This window comes from Diadema antillarum, unplaced genomic scaffold (assembly GCF_040938485.1).
Source record: "Diadema antillarum isolate AM-2024a unplaced genomic scaffold, OU_Dant_1.0 seq00000293_RagTag, whole genome shotgun sequence".
Classification (NCBI taxonomy): domain Eukaryota; kingdom Metazoa; phylum Echinodermata; class Echinoidea; order Diadematoida; family Diadematidae; genus Diadema; species Diadema antillarum.
Genome location: NW_027271319.1, coordinates 1,162,870 through 1,185,578, shown reverse-complemented (window position 1 = coordinate 1,185,578; position 22,709 = coordinate 1,162,870).

Genomic DNA, 22,709 nt, shown 5'->3' with positions numbered 1-22,709 from the left:
GCATTTTTTTCTTTCGTTCTATCTTTGTATAGACAAGTTATCTATCTTTATATCTTTGTTTCATTCTCCCCTTGTCTGTCGATCTCCCGCTTATCTCCCCCTTTTCCCCCCTTTTGAGGAGGTTTGTCACGCCACGGTGATCTAACATTATACCCCCCGCTTTGCCCCCCGACCGGCGACTAGTAACAGCTTTAGTGATTCAGTGGGCTTTGAAGACGGCTCACACGTTAGTTGGGTAATTCTCCAAAGCGCCGTGAATTCATCCGCCCTCCGACGCGGCAAAATCTCCATAACATTTCTGTGTTACCCGCCGTGCATCGATATTTCACGGTAGTAGCATAAACACTTTAATCGTTCTTAAAAATAGACGTCTGCAGTATCGAACCTGCTTAATTTCGCATCGCACGTTTCTCTTTATAAAAAGGCAGCATCGTGCACAAGGGAGTGCCAGCTTGTCCTTTTGGTAATCACCCAATTCTTTCTTATGTTCTCAACTTTGTTTAAATAATGCATGATTCTACAAAACCATTTGTGTGCTTTGTTATAGAGCGCCGATTGGCATGGAATACTTCATGGAATGGAAGGTTGATAGTGAAAACTTTCCCCCCTCAAAAGCAGTTCACGAAATCATGTGACAAGAGTCACTGGGTCGTATAGTTCATATACGATCCCATCCAAAGCTGCCTCTTTCTTCAATCTTAACGCACAAAGAGTGTCTGTCATTTGCAGTCTCAACTATACACATTTACTTGTCGACGCTCGACGTCCAATAGGGATGTCACGCCGTGTTTGCATGATTTTGAAACGCCTTGGAACGTTCTTTTCATAATAGCACGCTCTGGTAAAGGCGTTAGATTTATTTCCATCTCGAATATGAATCTGAATATGTTTCCCAATGCGTCAATTTGGAGTTGTTTGGTCCCACATGCTTTCTGGATGTTTGTTTTATTACAAAAGAAAGAGAGTGATGAATTATAACAAGATTGCAAGCACCGAAAAAAAACCCCCAAACCATCGTTAAATGCTTCACAAAGGGTCAACAAAAAGCGAAAATGCGATCATTGAATGGTGGTAACATTATTATTAGTTCTAATGATTTCTTTGGTAAAAAGTCGTGGACCTTCCTATTATTTCCAGAAAATATTTCAAGACCTTCGTATGTTTTAGCCTTTATACATCCATGTTAACCTCACTATATCGGTCAGTACACTTCGATAATTAGCAGTCAACCATTGACGAATCAGAGGACTGGCGGAAATCCTTCGTAAAGGGAACCCCAACCCAAAGAGAAATGTGGATTGAGTGAAAGCAGAAGCATTAGTAGAGCACAGCATTGAACGTTTGAGGAAAATCAGACAATGGATGCAAAAGTTATGAAGTTTTGGTGTTGTAACCGCTGGATGAGGAGACTACTATAGGTTATGACGTATGTGTGGACAACAATATAAAGAAAATAGTATAAAGAAAATTCCACAAAAATTCATTTTTCTAGCATTATGAAAGAGCACTTGACAAACAGCTTTCATAAAGCAGGGGGAATAATATTGCTACCCTTAACATAATTATGTCAGTATCAAGTTGCTGGAATGTGTAATTTTCATGAAAAAAATGATTTTTTTTTTAAAATTCCCATTATTTCCTTTATATTGTCGTATCTCTAGTAGTCTCCTAATCCAGCGGTTCCAACACCAAAATTTAACAATTCATAACTTTTGCATCGATTGTCCGATTTTCCTCAAGGTTTCACTGATATGTTGTACTAATGTTGCTGCTTTCACTCAATCCACATTTCTCTTTGGGTTTGGGTTTCCTTTAAGCGAATTTCTACTCAAACACCATACCATCAGCACATGGTTTCTATTCATCCAGGGTGGAGGTGTTCTTTGACTTTAAAGGACAAGTTCACCTTCATAAAGATAAGGATTGAGAGAATGTAGCAATATTAGTAGAACACATCATTGAAAGTTTGAGGAAAATCAGACAATCCGTTCAAAATTTATGAATTTTTGAAGTTTTTGTGCAGTACCCGCTGGATGAGAAGACTACTGCAGTGTATAAATAACTTAGATGTCACATGCGTACAACAATATAAGGAAAATATAAAGAGAATTTCACAAAATTCCATCTTTTGAAAAAAGTACACATTCCCCTGACTTGTTACCGACAAATGTTATGGGTAATATTATTCCCCCTGCCTTTAGAAAGAGGCAAGTCAAGTGCTCTTTTATTATGCGAAAAAAGTGAAAATATGTTGAATTTTCTTTTACATTTTCTTTATACTGTTGTACGCATATGACTCACAAGCTGTAGTAGTCTCCTCATCCAGCGGTTCCAACACAAAAATTTTGAAAATTCATAACTTTTGCATCGATTGTCCAATTTTCCTCAAACTTTCACTGATGTGTTCTACTAATATTGTTGCATTTTCTCAATCCTTATGTTTATGAAGGTGAACTTGTCCTTTAATAGCCATTTTTTCCGACTTGTGCGGGATTTACCTCTCATAGCCTGGTTGGCTGTATTGTGCAGATGAGTAATGTATTATAATAATAAGGTCTTAATATCCATGGTAGCCTCTTCAGTGTTGCCACTGCTCTACCAGAGGGCCCTGCCATTATTATTACCCCAGCGTTGCCAGGTATCATTTATACACCTGGGTCGAGAGGGACATGGTGGGTAAAAACATCTTGTCCAAGGACGTAAGCACTGGGCGGGACTTGAACTCGGGTCCTCCGATTGGGAGTCGGGAGGCTTATCCACTATGCCACAGCGCCCCCATGAGCCAGGGAAATGTTAACCCTTTGTGTGCTGAGTGTATATTTGTAAAAAAGAAATCCCATAGCGTTGTTCACACTGTCCCAAGTACCTGGTACAAAAAGGGATTAAAGAGTATAGATAACTTTAATTCATGATAAGAAACCACTCATTTCAATGTGAACAGGGCCTCAATAGGAATCGGCTTTTTGCTTATTTTGTCTCGTAACCTTTTGCTCTTTTGAAACAAGTAAGAGACACTTTGCCAAAGAAGATACTTTACCCCCCCCCCCCCCCCCCCCCCCCCCGAGACACAGGTACCTGCTCAACTAAAGGCAGGTCTGTATAAGTTGGAGACACAATGGCGAGGTCCCAATTGACGAGTGTTGTTTTATCGAGCACTCAAATTATTCTCTTTCGTCGGTTTAATTGGCTTGACATTTCGATGGTCAGCACAGACGATGAAAGACTGGGATTCGACGAGACACCCCCTCCCACTTCTCTCTTTACCTTCCCCGCTATAATGGTCAGCTTATGATCTTTGCAGACTGAGAACATAAACGGATCTACGCTGGACAACTTCAAATTATAGGATAAATGACTGAAACAAGAATAATTGATAACTTAGCAAAGGTCATGGAAGGAACAGCGTGCAGATGGATTTCCACTAGTGAGTGTGTGCATGGTACTCATGGCTTGCCAACAAATAAATACAGGGGCAGTTTTGCTACAGACGTTGTATTTGTTGTATTTTGTTTTGTTTTGTTTGTTTGTTTGTCTTTTTTTTTGGGGGGGGGGGGGGGAGGGGAGTCTCTTTGGTATTATCATCAGTGGTAATAACTCATCACTATTCCAACGGATAACATACCATTTTAACATAGTATAAACCTGCATCGAAGTACTTGCTTCAAAATTATTATGATTGCCAACGGAGTCGTTGCAATCTCCTTCGGAGAAAAATTGAATAAATTTAGAACAAAATGATGAACCAGACCGTTCAAAATCATAGGATAGTGACTTTTTTGTTGTTGTTGTTGGTTACCTAACTTCAGTTGATACTACAAGTTTGATAATGTAGGCCTATGTATTTTTTTTTTTTGGGGGGGGGGGCATCACATGAAGGGACATACATGTATGTACAACTATACAATTCCCAGAGAAGAATACGTTGAAAGATATACAGGAAGTAATGCACGTAATGATATTGTGCTCATAAAGTTGTTTGACCACGTAGACAAAGAGAAGAAAAAAAAGTGGTGCCATAGAAAACGAACTTCTACACTCGTCAACTCCGTGAATACCAAGAGAGATAAATACACGTGCATGCACATGTATCTACCAACATTCATCTCAGCCTATAAAAATGGTATACTAGTAGCTGGCATTTATGGATGATGCTGAGGGTTAAAGGAGAACTGCATTCCAAGTGGGGAGCGGTTCGGGAGGGGCTGTGAAAATGTAAGGTATTAAGATGGTGTAGAATGAGGGGGATTCTCTTTCACCTTATCAAGACAAGGAGAAGTAAGAGGCGGTGTCTATAGCGAGCATTCCCTTCCGGAAAGAACACAGTGTCCCACTGTGTGAAACACAACGTGAAACACAGTGTGAAACACACTGTGAACACAGTGTGAAATCTCTTCACACTGTTAAATTCTTGCGTTTTAACAATGTGAACACAATGAGGCTCATAAATTCAAAGTGTGAACCAGGGCCCCATTTCATAAAAGATGTTAGGATGGCAACTTTTTGCTGGATTGGCAACTTCTCATACCAACAGCCAATCAGGAAGCTGTATTGTTGTTGTTACCATGACAATTGCCATTCCAGCAAGCGTTGCTATCGGACGCTGAAATGGGGCCCAGAACATTACTATGTGAAATCTCTGTGAAAAACCACACCACAGTGTGAAATATTCGTCACATTGTTAAATTCGAGCGTTTTCACACAGTCGACTATGTGAACACATTGCGAACACACTGTGATACACTGTGTTCTATCTAACAGCGTTCTATCATTACGTGACAGAGCTCGCTTTGACTTATGGAATAATGATTGATTTGGTCCCTACATCAGAATTTAAGTAGTCCAATCCTGTCGGCGTTATGATGCTCTCTCTTACACTCTTACCGGTTTTGGGGCAATGTCACATTATTACATGGCGTCATGAAGTGTACAAGTGTTCTTATCCATTAATAACGGCAAAGGAACTTTTTGAGATCCATAACTTTTGAAAGGAGTGTCTGATTTTCCTCATACTTTCACCGAGGCGCTTCTACTGGTGCTATTTTTGCTCTATCCACATTTATATTTAAGTTTTGATTTCCTTTAAAACTTAATTTTGGGGTCCCCGCTATCAATCAATCGTCTTTTCTGTAGACGACAGGGAACTGACCAAATATACTGGGGTATTTGATGAATATCACCACACTCGTCTCGCCCGATCGCACTGCCTGATGGGAGTCCATCACTCGAAACGGAGTCTCCGTATCATGCTATTGCGTGAACTCTATTGAACGGGCATCAAGCTTATACGACTTGTGTTCAATGGCCTATTTTTCATTCTGATTGCTATGTAGATTACACTCAAGGTGAAAGTGCATTATTGGCCACGAGGTTATCAGTGGAAATGAGAAAGAGTTATCACATTTCCAGTTAGGCCATTTTAATATGGCATGACTTAAATGCTGTGGAAATAAAATCTGCTCGTGCAACTTTTGTTCCTGTTTTTTCAATGAAGAAGATTATATACCAGCTGCGTATAGAGGGAACAGGAAAGGGACACTTCATAGCAAATTAATGCATTCATGAAGATAACTTAACATGCGCATGGGCGTTTGTCAGATATGGAGGCCTATATCTCTGTGACTTGAAGGATTGATAAGTGCCTGACTTTTTCAGACATTACCTATAACTTATTCGACTTTTGAATACGCCAAAACATTTGACAAATCGTTTATACGTATTGCGTGATCTTAATGCGTGATAGTGCCATTACTATCACCGAAACACATCTTTCTGCCACTCTTCACAATTAGACTATCAGCCCGACCGAAAGCAACCTGCTTCTTGTACTAAATGCCACGACCTCCCATGCTATTTTCACGCAGATATGCCACATATTTCAAAGTATCTCATCAGAATATCCGTAGTGCAGCACGATATTTCAATCAAATCTAACATGATCGACATGGGGCTGGGAAAGTGCTTTTATGATCCAGTGAAAGGGATTTGGTGACTTACAAATAAAGCGAGTTGCACTCTCAGAATTGTTTTTGTATGGATTATCTATATCTTTGAGTAGCCAAGAGCCATCTGTGATTACCTTGCACTTGAGTCTTGGGTGTTTTCTCCCATAGCCACTGTAGACACTTCCTGAAAACCGGATGGATATCGACATATCCAGATTGAAATGTTCGATTTGTGCACTTTCATTGTTAGGATATAATTCAAAAGTACATCGCGAGAGAGTACCGCGTTGTATGAACACCCATGTGTATACTTGATCAGCCATAGGCATAGGGGTGTGTATGTGTGCGATGGTTATTGTGGATTATTGTGTGCGTATGCTAGAGAGTTGTGTGTATGCACGTCATGAGGGGGAAGAAGTGTAAATTGCTGTTGAGGTTGGCGCAGGTGTTCAATAGCCACTACCAAACAAAGAAAAAAGAAGAAAAAAACATGCTTTCTCTGTACTTCTTTTACGTTTAAAGACACAGGCAGCACTAACTGCGACGCGACCATACAACATTATAAAGCAATATAGCGTGCTATCTCTATTACGTTCATAATCTACACCTAACAAGCGTGTTGCCTGTTGTCGAATACTTCCCCCTTGGTTTTTGTCTTGTTCGTATAACGCTAACTGTGAACTGTTGTAGCGATCTTCCTTGAAATCCATGATATACAGCATGAACGGCCAGTGAAAATATGTATAACATTAAAGGGCACATTGGTGAAGAAACCATGTTGCCCTCCTTGACCGTCTTTGATGATGTACATGCGACGAAAGATGATGCTTCGTGCTGCAAATCTAGTATACACGGGATCACCTTTTTTGATGACGTGCGCGCGTTATTATTCATTATGGTCTTCCCAGGTAAATGTCACATTCACATGTAGCGTTCTTTTTTCGCATCTTTGTCACACATTTTCCAGAACGCAACACGCCTACATAAAGCTCCCTGCTTTGATCATTGTGATTTTGTTGTTGTTTCACTTTGTTTTCTTTTTGCTTTAGTTAGCTTTGTTTTTGTGTCTTTATGTTTTGTTTGGTTTTATTTTGTTTTTGTGTTTGTTTTGCTTTAATGAATCGTTCGTCGTGTGTCAGCCCTTCGATGCCAAAACTATCCTTGTTTTATTCCTCTCAACCATTGTCAACAGAGTTGCATCGCAGCCATCAGGGACATTGAAAACCCTGAATCCTCACTTTTCTCCTCACTTTCGTCCTCCTCCTCCCTCCCCCCCCCCCCCCCCCCCCCCCCCCGGCACACCCCTTCCACTCTTAAGAGTTTTGTTTAGTCACAAATACAACTGGACACATCTGTCGATTCAAGATGGGCTCTGTTGGTCCACACACTTCACCGACGGCGGTCGGGTCGATAGCCCGTGTCTCACTCTCCGTTAGCCCCCCGGCGCCACAATGTCATCAGGTGTACGTGTTATTTGGTTTCCTCCATGACATCTATGTCACTCCATCGATGCTGAAACCAATACTGCCCTTTTTTTCCCTTTCAAGTTTGCGTTCTGTTCCGTTTCGTTTCGTTTGTTTCTCTTTTTATAATATGAGTATAGACCTATCCAGTCCCTACCACGTTGTTGTAGTCACAGATACAAACAACATAATTAAAAAGAAAGTACGTGAAGCTTCACATAAATTCTTGATCTCAAAAGACAGAGAATGAAAAATACAAACCTTCACACCCTAGAATTTCTAATCAAATGCCCCCCCCCCGCCTCACTTGCCTGCATGTCTGTCTGCCTCTGTTTCTCTCTCTCATTTTAAGTGGTTTTGTTTGGCAGAAGATGTGATCACCAAGTTAAAGGCATATTACGACTTAGTCTAAGAATATGAAGATACAAATATAACTAATTGATTGAATAATGATTGTTTTTCATTAGATGCAATACAAGACCACCATTTCAGTTTTACTACGTGACAATTTAACACCTATACCCTCCCCCACCCACCCCACCTTATCCACTACTACCTTGGCGAACATGGAAAGATATCAGAGAGTCAAGATCAGAAATAACGTTCTTTATAAGAAAATGAAATGAATGGATTTATGATTGTGTCAGATTTTAGATGAAGTGACTCTTAATGTTTTGAAGCCGTTGTTGTTGTTGTTCTTCTTCTTCTTGTTCTTGTTCTTCTTGTTCTTCTTCTTCTATTGGCGCATTATAACTAACCTGTAGTAGTAGTAGTATGATGATGATGATGATGATGACGACGACGACGACGACGACGATGTTGATGATGATGATGATGATGATGATGATGATTAGTATCGTTGTTATTTTTCCTTTTTTTGGGGGGGGGGGGGTTGACTTTCCCCACCACAAGCAGTTGAGGCTCATTTAACTTGCTCATTTAATGTAGAAATATTAGTAGAGCTCGTTAGTAAAGATTTGTGAAATTAGTACAATCCTTCCAAAAGTTATCTTATTTTTTAATGAGTTTTATATAAAATACATGTGTTGTTGTCATGATTGGACGATCATTCTAGTAATTATATAAACATTACAACAATCCGTATTGTCAAAGTGGGGCAACGACTTATACTTTGAAAGAAACTCCTCTAAATTTCACCTTTTACTCAAGAAATATATCCTTTTAACTTATAACTGGCTTATGTAAAGGGTAGCAGTAATATTTCTTTATCTTGTGAAAGAGATAAATGAAGTGCGCAGTACCACAGAAACAAGAAAAAGGAAAACATGTTGAATTTTCTTGTCTTCTGTTGTGACATAGTTATTTGACACCAGGTCACGTAGCTTTGAGATACGTGTATATAAACAGTTTCATGGAAACGGTCATTGGTTTGTGGAAACATTTGTTCAGAATGAGCGACGATGCAGAATAGACAATCCCCGTTAATTGCCGGATTTGTTCGGACCATGGCCGATGAAAAGAATGAACCCCAGCCTTCCGAATGTCAATGCACCCTCATCAGACGCCAAAACGGATCAAATTTGATAAAGAGAAAAGGAGAACATAACGTGATGGTGTGTGCGAAGATATTTGTTTTGTGAATTCACACTCGAAAAGCAAAATAGTTGTGGACGTTTGTCTCGAGAGTGGTTGTTACTTTGCTAAAGCGAACGTGGAGACAAAAACGTCTTCAGGGCTGCCAACTCTCACTCACTGAGAGTGAAAATCACTCATTTAGTCCTTTCTCACTCTAAAACTTTATTTCATTTGCATGCATTTCTATTGATGTCACTCATTTTGACTCCTAAATTATAGCACTGGCCTATGGGAGTCTTACTCTCAACTAGTTTCCAATGTTGGCAGCCCTGCGTCTTTCAGTATTCTATCGTATGCGTGAATAATCACCATCACGAGAGGGCAGTATAGCTTTGCTGTCGCGCGCCCCATAAATTCAGAGCCGCCGCGGTCGGTGTTTTCTGTACTAGCTTTAGGTCCAGCTGGACGACGCAGATTTCGGGCGTCGCTTTCTGTTGCGGTGCATCAGAAAACTGACCGCAGTACATTCTGTAATTTCTGGACTGTCTACTCCGCAGCCTTTAGTGCGGAATTATGCCATGAAAACTTTACCAAAATTTTGTCCTCCCAGTTTCCTCCGATGCATTATCCTACAAGAACAGGGTCTCTGAGATTGTTTTTATTGTGTTTTTGTTTGCCCTTTGTTTGTTTGTTTGTTTGTTTTGGTCAATGCATCTAAACCGTGAAACAGCAGACCAGCAGACCATGTGCATGACATTTGAAGCCATGTTACGTGCAGTTAAAGGAAACATTGTTGTTATAATTATAATTATAATAATAATAATAGTAATAGTAATAGTAATGATAATAATAGTAGTAATAATAATAATAATAATAATAATAATAATAATGATAATGATAATAATAATAATAATAATAATAATAATAATAATAATAATAATAATAATGATAATAGTAATGATAATAATAATAATAATAATAATAGTAATTGTTTTGGATATAAACTCCAAATTTTATTGTCCAAGAATGGACATTCTTTTGCCCAATTGATCGTGGGCCCGGCGCCAGATCGACGTTGCTCTAACCTTTTCAACTGTTGAACGGCAAACAAAGTAGCAGCAACTCCCATCTTTTAACGTCTTTTGGAATGACGCGGCCGGGGTTTGAACCCACGACCTCCCGATTGTGAGGGCAGCCGCTCTACTCAGTGAGCCAACACATCGGTTATAGTTGATATCCCTATTATATTTTTTTTTTCGTTTACATTATTACAATGACATTTAGACGACAAAAATGATCTTTGATTGCAGGTATCTACGATTGCTTGTGCAAAGACATGTTTTCATGGTCCTGTTCTATAACAAGAGGGAGAAGGATTATATCAGGACAGTTTGCAATGTTTTGCAATTTGCAAATGATTACAATGGGTATATTGTAGTTTTTTTCGGCAACAAATTCAACACAAAAATGCCTGCCAATTGGTTCGTTGTTTTATCAGTTTGTGGTTGCTGAAAGAGTAACTGAAATCAGTGCAAAACGTGAAAAAACGTTTGTGTGTAGGTGTGTGTGTGTATGTGTGTGTGTGTGTATGTTTATATTTGTATACCAGTAAAAGAACTCGCACACACACACACACACACACACACACCCTGAGCTGTAATTGCACTGTGTTGCATCTCACCACTACGAAAGTGAATAGTGTCCAGGACTACCCAGCCGTACAGATCATAGCCAACAGCTCACGGGAACAAAATACTACATTGTCATTTGTTTCGGGTTTTTTTGTGTGTGTGTGTGTGTGTGGTACCAATCTATGAATTTTTAGACGTAGCGGTGTTCCATAATAATAGCATACTGACACTTAAATTATTTCCGTCAGAGGAATTGAATAAGATATATCTCTATTAGATTTCAGAGAGTGCCATCTGATCTGTGTTATGCAGATTCAGCTCATCTTTAGGCAGATGAAATGCTGGCAGATGTTATTTATTTCTCTCAAAATGTCTTGAAGTCGAGCGAAACTTCTCAGGTGTTCAATTTTTACGTCGGCCTTTTCACGCTAAAGTGCGGAATGCCATTCATAGATAAGATGCTTAAATGTAGCCGATTGTTCTTCTCGGGGCTTGAAAATCTTATCAAAAATTGCTGTTTTGTGCCGTAAGAGGATTATCTAGAGTGAAGGACGTTCATTCAATTTCCTTCATTCAAAATCTATTCTTATGCCAAAGAATAAAGGTATTCGTATGTTTTAATCAGTAACAGGCACCCCCACCACCACCGAAACAACCACACATTTAACATACAGATTAAAATGGAATCGAAAGGAAAACGTCGGATATGGTCTGCACCTGTGTTGTTTTCCATAGCTGTTTAATTTCTGACAGTACTGAAATTAGGAAAGACCAAGTGGATTTCATACACATCTTATACTCAAATTTCTTTCGAAAGTTTTTTTTTTTATGACATTTGTATCCAAAATTGTATAGCTCATGTTGGTCTGTATTTTCTTATTTTGTTTTCATTGTTTGTATGTTGTTGTTGTTGCTGCTGCTGCCATTTAAGGGAAATGAGGTAAATACTTTTTGCCCCCACATGATACAAAATACATGCAAAGAATGTTTTCTTCTCTCATAAGTCGTGACTTCCGTTACCGCGTTATGATATATCTAATTATTCTACACGATTTCTTTATCACTGTTGAGACTTTCAGAGCCAATCTGAGATAAGTATAGGGTAAGCGGAGGTGTTCTAAAAATACATCGTAATCCGTGAGGTCCATGATCCATGCTGAATGAAGAAAAAAAAGCGTAAAAAAATCTGCTGTGCTTTCCACCTTATGTCACGGATTAATTCCAAGGACAAAAGATTTTTCCCTTCTTCGACTATGTGCTTTTCTTTTCACTATTATCCTAGTGTTCTGGCATTACGAATAAGAATAAGAGCTAAAAGTAAAAGGTCAAACGCTTACAGAGGTATTTTCACATGCGTTTTCACTCGTCTTCCGTGTCTTCACGCAGCGACTTCGACATCTAACTTCGACACCTCTGCTCGCGTTAAATTGAAATGCGATTCTGATTGATGGGGAGCGCCGGTCCCGTGGGCCTGCTTCTCTACTCTAGCGATCTCCCCCGAATAATGCATTCGGGGAAAAAAGGAACTAAAAGTGATCGTGCGAAGCTTTCCTATTCCCGCCCAGCAGGAATCAACGCCTTACGGGTACTACCACTCCCGAACGCTTGTTTGTCGGGAATTAGGCAGAAAAACGAGCTAAGTTCGGGTATACGGTGTTTACAGCAGGTTGCCGAACAGAAGAGACCGATTGTGTGTATGTATAATTCTTTGGCGTGACTTTAGCGCAGTGGATGTGCCATGACTGGTAACGTTGCTCGATAAAACGTTTGAATTGTGTCCCACGAGTGCAGTGCAAAGAAAGCGGTAAAGAGCAGTCATACACACTGGGAATTCACATCGCGCAAAGCCGCGACGCCAGTCAGATGCCAGTCGATGCCCAACAGGTCTACTACACGTGAGTAAGTCATATTAGTACCACACGGTCATTTGTCCTATTGTAAAGCCAAGAATGTTGGTCCTCACACGGTCTTGATTCTGAAAGATCAAGCCTCGTAGATATCGCGTGGATTGATTTCTAACCTTGATCAAGAACGGGCCACATCAAAAACTGCCCATGATTGGAATCGGTATCCGTTGATCTAAACACGTAAACGCGTCTGTCGGTCCCTCTTTCATGTCAGTTGACTTCATGTTGCTTATCAAATATGACGATAAGATTTCTGAACTGTCGGCAAATGCGCTGAAGAGAAGAGACACTGTAAGTGGTTATTATGATTGGTCGGGAAATTGGAGTAGAGGGGTTTGTTTGACATAGCATCTCAAATAAAGCAGGCCCATATTCCTACATAGCGCACCAGTATACATCATCTAAAACGATTCGCCATCTAATTCTCCACATTACACAAGCCCAACCGCTCCGTCATAGTTTGCCAAAAGAAAAAAGTGTCCTGAAGTACGTATCATATTATTCGTAACAATGATTCCACAAGTTCTAATCGATTGCAAAAGTTCAACCTGGGTGCGGTCATATGGATAATAGGCTAGTATTTTCACAAACTCCCATACATTGTACAAATGAATTGTAATGAAATGAAGAGAGTCAGTTTATCGTGTATATCACACTGAATATCTATTCTTTGGAATACTCTTCCTCCAACACTCAAGAGTAGCAAGACCTTACGTCAATTTAAAAGGCTTTATAAAAAAATATATTTTTGATGAAATGTATCTGAAACTGTAAGTATAAGTATGCATTGTTTCCACCTCTGCCTCTTTTCTTCTCTTTTCATTGTATCTCTGACCTTTGCTTTATTAATTGAATTTGTATGATAATTGTTTAGTTGAAATGTATTGATAATTGTTTGTAGGGGATCATTTCCAACAAGCCTCTTGTGTGCTTTCTATGATCCCTCCATTCAAAATGTATAAAATTAATGTTCTAAGGCAATTGTATTTTGATATTTGTTATGTTTTGATATGGAAATAAATAAATAAATATGGAACGTCGACAAATCCTATGTATCAAAGGTGCAGGTCAACTTCTGAACAAGATGTTTACATCGACAGCGATAAAGCGAGTAAGACCAAGTACGTAGATTAGTACAAAATAATTTTAAACAGAAAATGGGTAAGTTATGCAATATCAGTGGTTTCCAGTGTTTCCAGGGAAAGAATGATATTTGTCTTAACTTTAAAGGAAACCTCCCGGTGATTCTCAGATGTTTACATTTTTGTACAACTATGAATTAGTTATACTGAGGACAGACTTTCAGAATTTGTGATAATTGGGATGAAGAATAAGAATATTTTCAAAAAATAGAACAAATTGCAATGAACAAGGATGATGACATGGCAGAGTCACCATAAGAATGCATCAGTTGGGGCTCAAGGAAGCAGAACAAAAGAAGAAGACGTGCGTAGATTATAGACAGGTGAACTCGCAAGCAAGCGTTATTGTTATGGAATAACACTGCTATCATTTCTGAAATACAGAATGTGAACCTTCTATGTCATCATCCTTGTTCAGCGTAATTTGTTTAAGATTTTTCAAAGTATTGTTTCTCTGTTCAAGAACCACAATACATTCCACAAATCTATACAGGGAGTTGTCGATTTATGTAGGCTACTACATGATGTGAAATTATGAAAATCATCTGGAATGTCCCTTTAAATCACATTATTGTCATTTGAAATGATGACGTCACTACAAATGATGACATCATTACCTCACAGGTCTCCTATTGGCTCGTAGATAAAATCTTCACCATTTTCTTTTGATTGAAGGGGAACGAAGAAACATCTACAGTGCTTCCCATCAAAGATGTTAATGTTATTTTGTAATGCGCTTCCGCTTAGAAACATTGTATTAAGCGCATTACAAATATCATGTATTATTATAATTATAATGATTACCGAACATTGGGAGTTTGGGGATTTGTTCTTTGTCTGAGGAAAGGATTGCAGTTGCTCGAAGACTACTCCCAACTTGTAAAATATTGATTAAATATTTGGAAAGCTTGTGAGGTATTGACATGATCACTTCATCTAATCTGCAGATTGTCGTCCTGATCTAGGTCACTGCTAGAGAAAAAACACTCGAAACTCCGAAATGTCACAATCATTTTTTCATAATTTCGATCCATGCCGCTCCTTTATCATATCTTTATTCAGTAAATGGTAAAGTGAACTTAGACACGGGGCGGCATCGCATATTAGGTTCTTAATGTCCAGGTTGTATATCCGCGCATTTATCGCGCGACGTGATTTTTATGTGCATTATGGCATTTTTTTTTTCTGCAAGTTTCTCTCATTTGGATTATCGAGGCCATTCCTATTTCAACGACTCCGTGTCCAAGTGATAAGATGTTGCTGAGTTTCTATACTTTTGTCCCAAATTAGGATGGAAAAAAGTCCAGCATAACAACATTTAAAAATTGAACAAATCAAAACAAAACATATGGTGCAAAAAAAACACCAACAAATTTAGAAACAATCAAACAAACAAAAGAAAGCACAAAGGGACAGCTGATGATTGAACCACAGAGCCATCTGTAGTCGCGAATACAGGCAGAATGACATGAATCATGCCGAAGATGAATGAGGGGGAAATATTCCGTGGGGCAATTTGCTCCCGACGCCTCTCCGGAGACTACGGTCTGCAGCGGCGGTGATGCAAGCGCCCATCCTCTCCGCGCTCGTACTAATCGCGCCCCATCGATCTTGGTCACTTTACTTGGCACTTTGCTGTGTAGGAAATCACGCAGAGATGTATACAGGTTTTGGTACGGAGGGAAGTGGGGAAGTGGGGGGGGGGGGGGGGGGGGTTGAGGGGAGAGTAAGATTAAGCAAACAAGACTGGGGAAAACCTATGGACATGACAGATGATATGCCCTGTGTCGTACTTAACACCCAGAAGAGCCGCTTTTACATTCTAATCACAAGTAAGGAGAACAGGTCAATGCCCGATGCGGTCAGCATTTGCAATACAATCCCGATGAATTTGGCTTTCAGGTGGAAAAACAAGCAAAACAAAAGTGCAATATTACGATTTCATTTACGTTGGCCTTTATGCATTGGGAACTCCTAGCTTTGCTTTTGTTTTTCGTATTGTTTTTTTTTTATTAGTTTTTACCAGGGAGCGTGATTTAAGACGTGGTGTACTGCAGATTTTTTTAAAAAAATGCTTATACCGTCTAGTTTGTTCAAGCTTCCTCATTACTGGAATTAACGAACACGACAGGGTCCTACACAATGTGTTCATGGTGTGTTCACGTACTCGACTATGTGAAAACGCTCAAGTGAAGATTATTTCACATTGTGGTGATGTGTTTTTTTCACAGAGAATTCACATAGAACTTTTCTGTTTCACACTGTGAACATTATGATTCACAATGTGTTCACATTGTTAAAACGCTCGCGTTCTTTCCAGCAGGAAAAAGAAAAAGAAAAAGGAAAAACTCTCGCTTTTTAACTCCTCTTCCTGTCTCTCCTGCCCTCTTTGTCTCCTCTTTTTTTTTTATTCGTCATAAACATAAGTAACAGTGAAACATGCAAATTATGTTCAGTCGAGGCGAGAGGAAGGTAGAATTCAGTGTCTTTTGTTGAACATTTCAGCACTTTAGCAATGACTAACAGACGACGTCACGAGCGGGATCTACGGGTGTATCCAAGTAATCTGAAGAAAAAAAAAAGGAGACAAATCATCACAAAATATATGGAGCGTATTAGATATTCATTTTGTCATTAAGTGATGTTTGATGTATCATAAATCAACACAGGTCAACATGCATCGGCATTGTACATAGTTCCTTTATTTTCATGATATTACTTAACACGTTCTATGTGAAAACTATGTTCCTCTATAATATTAGTATGTCATATCGTGACGTTATTGTACGTGTAATGTTCAAAAAATGGTGTATCGACTCATCCGCTCATAATTTACCGTCCATGTCCAGACTCGATACTGCGCAGATATTTTTCAGTCATACGTGAATTCTTTTGTCGTAGTCTTATCATCTCAGAGAATCCAACAGAATGTCAAAATGGGATGATGTCACAATGGAAGTGATGAGCGAGCAAAACGGGGCAACAATGGGTAACCACTTTGTCCCCGCCCTCTTACACCTTATACGCCAGCTGTGGCAGATTTGATATCCATGTAAAGAAAGAAGGGTTGTATTCGTTTTATTCACAATTGTTGTATTATACACGTGGGTGCGCGTGTGCGAGTCTCTCTCTCTCTCTCTTTGCTTATCCGTCTATCTTTCCCTTTCCCATCCTTAATCAAAATAGTGTGAATTCAACCTTATTTCATTCAAGTCATTGGGCCCTGTCCGAAAGAAAAACAAACAAAAAATGTTGGTATTCGGAGATACGAAGCGATCGCTTTGAGAAGTGCCGATAAGTGCCTGGCACAAGCCGGCATAATGTGCACGTTTTAATCCTATTAGTTTAATAGTGAAAAATACTTTCGGGATTAAACGCGAGAAGAATAACGCGTTTAAACCTATTAATAGCAGCTACAAAATAATGTCGAGGACACATTGTATACTTTCATAGTGTTTCAAAAGTGGCCTCTTCATCCATGCAAAAATCGCCTTGTATATACCAGTTCGTAATTCCACTCTGCGCATGAGCAGAAAAAGGTCATTTTGTACCAACAGGCATGTTGGTTTGTTAATTCAGTGAGATAAGCTTCTGTGATGTGATGATTATTCATGTGATCCTTATTTAAATAGTGCTTGCCAGCGCATCCACCTGACAGCAAACGTGGTATTTGGCAATATCAAAAGATAGGAGTTGTTGCTGCATTCAATACAAGACAATGAAATGAATGCCTGCTATATAATGTCAACTGACAGACCATTCTGGTCACCTGGTCTAAACGCAAGTTCATTCTTTGTTTGATCACTGACGAATTCCATAGATTGCCAAATTGATGTATTATGCCACTTTGATAACGAGTGAAGTGCCTAATCAACTGAGGAAAAAGAAAGGTCATTTGTACCAATGTGTACATGAGCTAATTACGAACTGACTTATTGGCATTACGAACGTTTTAAATGATAGTAGCTGAATTGGAATGGGCTTAAGAACATCAATGTGTTCTACGTATAAAGGTTTGGTTTCCCCAAACTGTTGTACATAGACTAATGACAGATACACGCGGAGAAAAAATATTAGGCAAACGACACTGAAAAGAATCTCTTGCCGGAGAACAAACAGTCCCAGTACTGCAAGTCATAGCAAATTCATTAAATCTTAAGATGTGGTAATGTTACTGTGGGACTGTGGTAGTGTACATCAGGCAGTCACCGATGAGATCTCGGATTCAAGCCCCGTAATGGTCCTTTTGAACTTGAGCAAGATGCTTCACCTATATAAACGCTCTCTTTGACACACTTTGGTTTCATGCGTTATTGGTTTATAACAATTTATCTGTATCACTGTGTGCACAATGTTTTGCGATATCGTTAATGTAGGCGTGTTTGTGTGTGTGTGTGTATGATTTATTTTTTTTGTGTGTGTGTGTGGTAGTGTGTGTTTGTGTGTGCATATTAAAGCCAGATTACTTAAAGAAGCTGCCGATGTTTTGTGGAGCGCTCCCCAGGGAATCATGAGTATTGTGTATACGCATGTGACTGATTCCAGTCACACGGTTAAGTGGTTAAGTATTATTGAGGTTGCGAAATAGATAGATAAAAGGTAGATAGCTTTATAGATAGATAGATAGATAGATAGATAGATAGATAGATAGATAGATAGATAAATAGATAGAATGATGAATAAATAGATATAGGAAGATTTATTTAAATATACATGATTAAAAAAAAGAAGTAGGTGGAATTGCCGAGAATTTAGTAAGGGAAAGAGAGAGAGAGAGAGAGAGAGAGAGAGAAAGAGAAGAGAAAGATAGAGATAGAGGATGCGGGGGGAGGGGGGCTTGGTAGGATAGAGTAAGGAAGATACACCGTTTAGAAACTGTCAACGATGAATCGCAAAGGGGCCGTCACCTGGTCAGGCAGTATATCAAATGACAAATGGGTTCATATCACATTTTACTTGATACGTAGTGCGATTGATACGTGGCTTACGTGAATGTTCTTGTATTGACAGAGTTCATCTTGATCATATTGTATGATAAAAGTTTGTTGCCCCGTATTTTGTAATAACCTGTTGCCGTTTTCACTTTTGGATACCCGGATGTAACATATTTTAGTAACACAGGGGTAGATTTTTTTTTTTTTTAAACCGTTGCGGCTTCATTGTCTTATTCACTATTGTCCTAATCAATCTGACATATAATTATGATCATTTTTAAACTGAAGATGGCTTGAACAAAGCAAAGGATACGCTCATTTTAAACCGTAATAATGAAAATAGATACAACACGAGTAAAGCGGGCTATAGTGTAACAACAATAAACATGCCACGGCGCGCGAAATTTGATCCGTTCCCTCCGAGGTAGATTTCAGATTTTTACACAAAATAAATTTGACCTAACTCTCTTTACTCTTGAAAGCTTTACTGGATGAGATATGAATGTCAGTTTGAAGCAGTGTGGACATGAATGAGTCGACTATTAAAAGTAGATAAAGTGAATACTACATGTTGCTTTACTGAAGAGAGAGGACTTATTGAATTTGTTGTGGGATTTTCTATAGAACTCTTCCTGCTGAATGCGCTCCAAGTTTAAAGCGAGGTACCATAATTTATTGTAGTCATGCTGATTAATCTGCGGAAGTCAAGCTATATAAGAGTTTCTATAATCACCAATTCGGTAGCATCTGCCACTGATTAAATTGATTTTCCCGACCTTGATGATGGAGATGTCCTTGAACACAATGTCAACACAGCTCACGTTTGACTTTCTATCGATTGAGGATGCCTATTGAGTGATCGCCGTTGATGCAGACTTTGCGTGCACGACGTGTGCGACAGACTCTTTTTTTTTCCACACAATTCCTGAGTTTAATTTCGCTGATGGTGGAACGTGGTGGTAGCCAAACTGGGCATCTGGGACGCACCATAATAGTACTAGCCTCAGCGTTTCAAAAGTTGAAGGCCAAGGAAAATAAACATACCTACCCACACTCACACGCATTACGCACACGCACATAATTTGATTACATTAATAAAATTCCATTCATGTTTCAAATAAACGAATTACTGTTGATTCCTGAAATGATGTCGTTAAAGGTCCTGTTTACCTTTTGGGAGCAGTGATCAAAAAGAAAAAATGTTCAAGATATCACATTTGATGCATATGTGTAGGTCTGTTGTATGACAAAACACCCTACCAAAAATTTTCACCATTATAAAGCCTAAAACACATTATGGGGAGATATCAGTATTTTTCCATTAAACCCTAACTGTAGGCGGTTTACTCTGGAAACATATCTATTATAACTATTGTTCACATTTCGTGTATTTCAAAATACTTCAAAAAACATTGTAAAGCACTAATGTTTGATTTTTGTTTCATCTGCAAACGGTATTATGCCTTTAAGTGTAATAGCAGAGATTTACTTCATGTTGATTTTCTAGTGGCACTGTTTGTGTGTGTTTGGATATTATGTGGGTATTTTCGTTTACTTTTTTTTTACATTCTCTTAAAAAAAATGTTTTCACTCTTGTGTAAGACTGTACATATGGGGGTGGGGTAAAGTGCAGTTTAGATAACGGGAAAAGGAAATCGGAAGACATCAACATCAAAGCGTGACCCACTGACTCCTTATTTTAGACACAAGTTGAAGTTGCCTTGTGCTACTTTGATCACATGCTTTTGGCATTTTTACAACTTCTGGTTCCTGCTGTATAATGGACATTCCAGTCCGGATTTTCCGAGTGCTGGTTGTTACTCGGTAGCATCTAAGCAACTAAGCATCTTTAATACAACGTTTCTATCTTTGTATCGTTTTAGAATGATTCGATTGGTAAAATGGAACATAATGGGGTCATTATGTTTGTTTTTTTATTCTCATTCTGCATAACAGGCAATCTTAAAATCGACCAAGCGAGACTGAACAAGGAGGGCAGTCAACATTGCCAGATTGTTGGCCGCTGAGTTAAGTCAATCCACGCGCGTAGAGGGTCAACATTGCAGCGGACTTCGGTCCCCAGAATTCTGCGATAGTTCTTGTTGCGACCACGTCGACCATGTCTTCGGGGAGAAAACCTGGCTTACGGCCTTCTGCCATCCTTCTGGCATGTATTGCGGTAATAGCAGTTTCCATGGTGAGTACAGACTAAAAAAAAATGTAAACCCAATGGCCCGAGTTTGCGAAGATGGTTTGAAACCTGCTTTAAATCTACACCATGGTACAATTTTGCCCAGACGTACCTTTGACATGCGCGTATCAATGCTCGTTTGCTACTGGACGTCTGTTGGCGTTTACGCAATTACGCAGACGAAATTTGCATAATCCATGGTTTAAATCAAGTACCACCTTCATGAATTCGGGCAAATCATCTAATTTAAAAGCAGGGTCCCGAAAAGTTGTTAGCAGTGCCAATTTGGTTGATATCGAGGGGTAAAATCTCCTTTCTGATGAGACTCACAAAAGCGATTTTACCCTCGATATCAACCAAATTGGCACTGCTAACAACTTTTCGGGACCCTGCCTTAGACGATTAGAATGATTAGCTATCCTTATCGTGATCCACCCTACAAATTCGTGTCCTGCATGATGGCAGAATATGAGCGGAATCGTTACTATAATTTGAGTGATCCGTCACGTAATAATAGTAAATTTTAAAGCACTTGTAACGTGTTGCCCATTTTTGCAATGACAAAATTATTGCAGCAAAGCCGTGCTTCTGTAAAAGAAAATACAAACAATCAACATTGACTGGACTTTCCTATCCTATCTGCAAGATGTCTATATGGTGGTAAAGTACCATGCCCTGATCTCACTGAAAGTGCAACTTGACATCATGTTTAAGTTGAAGATGAAGTTCATTCGGAACGACGGACTGGTATAAGCTCCTCAAATACAAAAAAAAAATGGTGGTACCATGCTTTGATCTTTGCTGAAAGTGCAACTCGACACCGCGTTCATGTTGAAGATGAAGTACAGATAGAACAACGGAGTGGTGGGAAAATCTTCAAATACTTAAAAAAGGGAGAGATTATGATATGCTGTTTATCTATAGTTTCACGTAGGGTCTTTTAAGATCAGTATCGAATAATAATCTCGTCTTCCTGAGTTGATTCTGAAGTGCATGGCATAACCAGCAAACTTGATAAGCACCACCAGCCATTGGTTATATCAAAATGTCTCCCTCACTCTTTCTCTATCTCTCAGTCGCTATTCAATTCAATTCATTTCAATTCAATTCGATTTTATTGTCCTTTTCTGGAAATTTGTTTTGTTTGCATGCATACCCGTTACATCGATACATTATATACAAAGCACACGTATCACATAGATACATAGACATAATAGACATACAGTAGATATACAGCAATACAATATCACTGTCATTATCAAAAATACATAACATTAAAGAAGTATCAATTTGTATGAGTCAACATTGTATTAGATGCTATTGTTATTTCGTTTGTCAAGTTGTTTCACGATCTGTCTCTATACGTATTTGGGTCTTCCTATTTTACTCTCCAGTCTGCGTTGACAGGCATATTGGTTTTTAACAAATACGTGTGTATAAGATGATACTGTATGCATGTATAGTGTATTATGTACGTTTGTATGTAAGTGTGTGTGTGTGTGTGTGTGTGTGTGTGTGTGTGTGTTACATGACAATACAATACAATACAATACAATCGGATCATTTATATAGCGCTCTTACATAGTCAATGACTGGTTTCCCCCAGCACTTTACAACAAAATTCAGTCACTGATTAGCATTAAAAAGGAAGGTCTTAAGATTCTTCTTGAAGACACCAAGGGATGATCAAGGGATGGGGAAATGTGGACGAACCGTGGTAGATCGCTCCACAATCGCGGTGCAGCCGTCACAAAAGCACTAATTGTCCCATGCTGGTTGTTGGTTTTGGGTACATGGAGTAAGATGCTATCTACACCTGAACGTAGTCCAGGTCGAGCAGAATAGTATGGGATGATAAGAGATCTAAGATATTAAAGTAGGAGCTTTCCCTTAAAGACACTTGTACTCAATTGTGAAGATCTTGAAAGCAATGTGCTGCGCGACTGATAACCAATGTAGCTGC